The sequence below is a fragment of the Poecile atricapillus genome, chromosome 5 (genome assembly GCF_030490865.1).
Source record: "Poecile atricapillus isolate bPoeAtr1 chromosome 5, bPoeAtr1.hap1, whole genome shotgun sequence".
In the NCBI taxonomy this organism is placed as follows: Eukaryota; Metazoa; Chordata; class Aves; order Passeriformes; family Paridae; genus Poecile; species Poecile atricapillus.
Genome location: NC_081253.1, coordinates 30,217,486 through 30,223,485, shown reverse-complemented (window position 1 = coordinate 30,223,485; position 6,000 = coordinate 30,217,486). Strand labels below are relative to the sequence as shown.

Below are 6,000 nucleotides of genomic sequence, written 5' to 3'. Positions count from 1 at the left end.
TTTACAGGAATCTAAGCATCAAATGGATATGAAAATTGCACCTGAGAAGTAACCAGTGTTGCCCTTTTTGAAACACAGTGGTAGGATCATGGAAGGAAAACTGCTCTGCTTTATTCCTGTGTGACCCTCGGATCAAACAGAGAATTTTAACCTCTGAGGTAGAAAATTTTGCATTTTCATGCCAATGCGGCGATTTATGATAATTTCAATGTGTAAAGTTGAAATATGTACATTCTGAGTGAAATGCTTGCAGTCACTGTCTCATGATGTTTCTTTTTATTCTGTGTGTGTTGTAGATAAATAGTGTTGACTCGACAGTAATTGCTTTCCTTATAAACTTGAATTTAGTTTTCATTTAGCTTTGGAGTAAAAGGAAATTGCTTTTTTTTTTTTTTTTTTTTTTAATATATTAATATTGTTTCCCTTTGTTGTTTGGGAAAGAATGCAATAACTATCTCCCAGAAAGTAAGTTGAGTCATGAGCAAACCACTTACCTGAACCAAGAAAGAGGTGAAAAGACAGGGTCATGGTGCTGCTCAGGAATGGTTCTTACCTGTGCCTTTTTCCTAAAGAAAAATTAAGCTAAAAGCTAAATTATCCTCCTGAGAATACCTGCATTGGGTTGTCCATACAACTGAGTTTTGACCAGGCCCTCAGCTCTTCAGCAGGAAAAATATTTTGTTGAAGTAGTTTTTGACCACTTCTAATGAAAGCAGTAATTAATTTCACAGATACAAAATATTAATGGCAAGACAAATCTTAGGAGCTAAGCATCTGTGCTGAAAATAATAAAATAGTAATGAGTCTATAAATCAGCAGGGCTTCAAGGCTCTAGTTCCTGGGATTCACCTGAGAGCTCTCCAACACTTGTACAGTTACAGATTTGAAAATTATGTGAGAACACAATCTCTCTCTATAAACAGAAGGACTACCAAGAAGATGTGTATCTGAAAATGTAAGTGTTGACTTTGAAATATCTGAAGTGTTTTAATGAGGAAGGCTTTTAGAATGCATATGACATCTTTACTGTTTGGTTCTAATCACGTTGAATCTGGTGATACAAGCTGGATTTCTTCCACATGCTAAAGAGTTCTGGTTGTGTATCCGCAGTTCGGGTCCTCTTCTCACTGTAGGTTTAGCTTCGGGTTGAATGGAAGCTTATTGCTGTCTAAAAACAGCCCAGCTTGGGAAAAGCCTGCTTGCAAACATGAGAAAGTAACAAAATCTGCTAATTGGTTTCTTAGGAAAAAAGCACCAGCAGTGAAACTTTTCACACGGAGTATTTTGCCAGGAAGTGTGTCAGTGTAATACACAGACCTACACTCTCCGCATCATCTGTGAATGGGGAGTTTTCACGGGGGTGGGGAGAAACCTCCGTCCCTTGCCCTCAGTCCCTGAAACACAGTATGAGCCCCTCTAGGGCTTTTTCTTCCCACCCCCGCCTCTTTTTTCATACGATGGGGCAGTCGCTCTCCATTGTTGGTGGCTCCTGCGCTTATCGGGGCAGGACTGGGCAGATAAGCTATGTTATGTCAAAGCTTGCTGTAAATACTTTCGGGCGCTTACACTCAGCAGAGGAAATACTGAAAACATTATTGCAGAAACCGTGTGGGAGATGTTTGGTTTCACACCAAAACAGACCAATTTCTCTTTCTGCTTAGTTTTTGACGGCTTAATGTGAGGGTGGAAGAAATGAACTGGAGAACTGCAGAACAGGCGAGTCTGAAGCGCGGGAGACCAGGTGAGGAGGGCGGCGGCACGGGGGTCGCGGGGGCTCCGCGCAGCCCGGTGTCCCGGAGCAGCCCGGTGTCCCGGAGCAGCCCGGTGTCTCGGAGCAGCCCGGTGTCTCGGAGCAGCCCGGTGTCCCGGAGCAGCCCGGTGTCTCGGAGCAGCCGGGTGTCCCGGAGCAGCCCGGTGTTTCGGTGCGGGCCGGGGTTCGATACAGCCCCGGGACCGGGTGCAGCCCGGACCCCGCGCACGGAGCGGTGCCCGCCGGGCGGCGCTGCGGGCCCGGGGCGGGCGGGCGGCGGCGCCTCCGCCCCTGTCGGGCGGGCGGGGAGGGGCCGGGGCTGAGCCCCGCTCGCTCCGCTCCGCTCCTCTCCGCCGGCTCCTCGGCAGGGCAGCGTCCGCCGGCGGCTCGGGGCGGGAGGCGGCGGGCGGTCGAGGGACGGCGGGCAGCGCCCTTCCGTGGCAGAGGTACAGCTCCCCCCGGGACTCCCCGGCTCCCTTTGTTCCGCGCACCGGGGGCTCCGGCAGCCGCGGGGATGGGGATGGGGAAAGGGATGGGGTGGGCGCTGCAGCGGGTTGGGGCGGTGGTGTGGCGGCTCGGAGCCGGCTCTCCTGTGAGGAGGTGCCGGCGGTGCTGGGTGCGGGTGCCGAGCGCGGCAGCCCCGGCGCCTCCTGCGCGCCCCTTCCCCGCTTTAACTGCGGCTTCGGGACGCTCTGCGAGCGTGAGGCTGCGAGAAGCGTCTGGTGGATGGCAGCGGGCTTGGGACAGCTTCATTGAGGCATGAACACGCTGCGCACACGCGCAGGGATGGTCCGGGGCTCGCTCCCTCAAATATGAGAGTGTGTGTGTGTGTGCGTGCTCTTTCTGGGAAGAGAGGGTGGCATCTGTTTCTTCTTGTTTAAAATAATTACCCTGTGTGCGCGGCTTTGCTGAATTCAAAAGAGCGGGCTCGGCTGTGGGGCTCGGGGGAGCCGTGGGAAGAGTGCTTGGTAACTTGGAGCAGGATGATGGATTCTGCTGTCGGGTAACACTTGGAGAGGAGACTTGAGGAAGGGCTTTCCAGGGCAGGGTCATTGTCCCAGAGAACTTCCCTGAGAGGACGGCATGGCTGAGCCTCCCAAGGAAGATCGCCTGTCTGCGCCCATGGAGGCTGTTGGGATTCGGTGTGGGACATCTGCTGTCGCTGTGTTTTGGGAAGGGCATCCCTTTGTTCCTCGGAGTGGCCAGACTCCCTGCTGGAAAACAATGGCCTTCCTTAGCAGAGCCGCAGGGAGCGGGGCTGGCGGCGCAGTCACCAAGTGGTCCAGTGCTTGCCTTGCCCTCGGTACCTCTGTGCTCACTCGTCCCTGCTCACACGTGCTGTTTGCTTTAGCCGGTAATTTAAAGCTTTGAAATTTCAGACCATGTCATTGAGTCACTTGCTGTGTATTTGGGACCACTGTTCTAGGGGACAAATGTAACAGTAACGAAATAAAAGCTAACTACTCTTAAAATTTATGTCAGAGAAACTATTTAAACTATATCCAGATTGGAAATGATCACTGGCGTAAAGGTCAGGTAAAACTCCTGACTTTGCGATTTTTGTGTCGAATCATGAGCCTTCCATATCCGTCTGTCCTATTGTTAATTGTGAATTAAGGCTGGCAACAAGCTGCCCATCCTTCCCTGGATGAATCATCACTTTGTCAAGCTCTGTGTCAAAAACAAGGCATTCCCCAAAAGTGTGCAGTGTTAGAGAGTAGAAATAGTCCAACCCATCTGTTAAAGTAAAGTTGAGTCCCTGGCTGATTTTAAACATATGAAAAGTAATGACATTCTTCTCATCACGTGCTTCTATTTCCAGTTGTCCCAGGCCTGAGTTTAAGAATGTCTTCAATTTAGTGCTTAATGCAATGTGCTGCCTCTGGCTTAATTTTGTGTGAAGGTGTAAGGGTTGGAGCATTCCCATTCTTCCCAAAGTAAAATAAAGTGGTCACTGCTTATGTTGGCTTGTAGCAGTTACTGGCGTGGGTTGCCACAAGTTCCTCCATGTCCTTAGGATGTTTCTGAAACACCTATGTGGCGCTGGATATCTAAAAGGCTTCTGGTGCTCCTTATGAGCTCCATAGTCAGATTGATGTGAAGGTGAAAGGACTCATGAAAGTATCTTAAATCACAGAAGCTTGCCTTTTTATCTAACTGGGGGTTTATTGGTTGGGTTTTTTTGTTTGTTTTTTGTTTGTTTGGGTTTTTAAAATTTTTTTTTGGTTAGACACTGTGTTAAATCACACCTGTGGGGAGGAACTCTGTGTGGAAATGATGACAGGGGCTAGTAGTTTAGCTCTGTTGTGTTAGCCCTTTCACACATTGTGCAAGACTTGATCTAATTTGCATTTAGAAGGGCAAATGTACATTGCAAGCCTACTAGTGCTTCTGGGGGAAGGGAAAATAAAAGTCTGGCGAATGAGGAGAGGAAGTGGGAGAGAGCAATTGGAAACATAAGCCATTAATTTTTCCCACTGTGCAGTCTTAAGAAACTGCTGGCAACACACTGGAGATACTCTGCCTCATGGAAGTGTCAGGGTCTTGCTTCACATGATTCTCTGAGATCATCTGGTTTCCCTGAGCTCTGTGGGAACAGAAATTCCTCATGTTGGAGTCTGATCTCATCCTCCTCCGGCAGCAGTAGTAGCAGCAGCTTGGGAATTGGAGAGGAAGGTGAAGAAAGTGCCAGTGGGACAGTTTGGAGAAAAGTTTAGTTCTGGTGTAGCCAAGCTTGGACACTGTTTCCTCCTTTCATTTGCCTTGTGTGGTCAGAGCTGGGATAAATGCTGACATATCCACTAAAGTTCAGTGCCCTTTCAGACTGCTGAGCGTACTTAGCACAGCTCATGTATGGGACTGTCCTATAAATCTTATATTTCATTCATCTTTTTTTACTGTACTAATGAACAGCAAACTGAAATGGAAAGTAGTGACTGTATGCATCAAGCTTGGGGAATTTCCTGAGTTTGATTAAAGACAAAAATAAAGGGTTTTTCCCTCCCTTATAGCTATGTAGTCAGTCTATTAAATTCTCAGAGCCTTCTAAGTAGCCTCTTCTGTTTGTTGTGGGACTACTGGCAAGAATTTTAGGAAGGCTGAAGTAGCAGTGACCAGCCCTGGAGTCTGTAACTTGATCTACAGCTTTTTCTCTTCAACTGGGAAAGGAAGTAACAGCTCTTGTTACACCCTTATGTAACCTCTCCATTCATATCCTCCAAAAAAGAAGGAAACCAGAGTTTGATTTCTGGTGTATAAGCTAACATCAAGGCATGCTTTGTCATAAAGAAACAGTAAAGAATAACATTAATTTTCTTCTGTTTTGCAGTTCTCAGAATGAAAAAAAGCCCCAAAACTCACAACGCGTTCAGAAGTTAAATATTTTAATTTTGCACTGATGGGATAGTGGAAATCTCTGCAACTCTTTGTCATATGTTGTGAAGCAGCTGTTAAAGAGCATACTGGAACTGCAACAAGGGTCTTTTTGTGAATCTTTCCTGGTGTATTTGAGCATTAGTCTCAAAACATTCATCCTTTGCAGTTGTGCCCCAGTTTGCTTGTGGTTTGGGAAAGCTTGGGTCTTTTGGTGTATATTACTCTAGATTTTGGTTTGAAACAGTGTGGAAATCAGGATCTCTCTTTTTTGTTTTTGTTTTTTTTTTTTTTTTTGTTTTGTTTTTGTTTCCTGATAGCGGCATAGCTTTTAGAGAAAACGTACAGAAAGTTAATATTTTTGCCTGTCCCAACTACATTTTACTGGGAAATTTCCCATTTGGTATCACCAATTAAGCTTCTATCCATTTCTTGATGTATATTTTAAGTCTGATAATGAAGTCACTGTGGGGTTGAGACAGTTTCAGTGAGAAGGACTAGTACTTAAAAATACAGTTTCAGAGGTGAAGAAGAATTATCAAGTCCCCTTTCCAGATGCAAACTGGTTGGGGAATTCTCCTATGCAGACTGTAAAGCAGGAGTTATGGACCCCAGAGGCCAGAACAACATCTTTTTTCCAGTGCTCCAGCTTTTGGGAGGTAAGCAATCGAGAGGTAGTCTCCAGCCTAAGTGACCAAATTTAACACTTCAGCAGACAAGCTGAAGGCCCAAGATAAGGAATCCAAATATCCAGAGTCCCAAGGAGTAAGGATGAGAAATGTTTACTGTCACTAAGATTTTCTTTCCTTTGCAGGGGTGGGGAGTGGGTGTATCTTGGGCTTAGGTAACTGCCTTGTCTCTGGCTTTGTGAAGTGCTG

General features: G+C 46.8%; 1 protein-coding gene across 3 annotated transcripts in view; it reads left to right on the top strand.

Annotated features, from left to right (window-relative positions):
* The first annotated feature begins 1,585 nt into the window (after window positions 1–1,585).
* Window positions 1,586–6,000, top strand: part of MYO1B (myosin IB) — a 105,613-nt gene continuing 101,198 nt past the window's right edge. For 2 of the 3 annotated variants that reach the window (XM_058839792.1, XM_058839790.1), the window contains exon 1: window positions 2,062–2,196. The gene's annotated coding sequence lies outside the window, so the exon portion shown is untranslated. Of the gene's footprint in view, window positions 1,742–2,061; window positions 2,197–6,000 lie in introns of those variants that run through there. The other variant, XM_058839791.1, reaches the window with a different exon arrangement.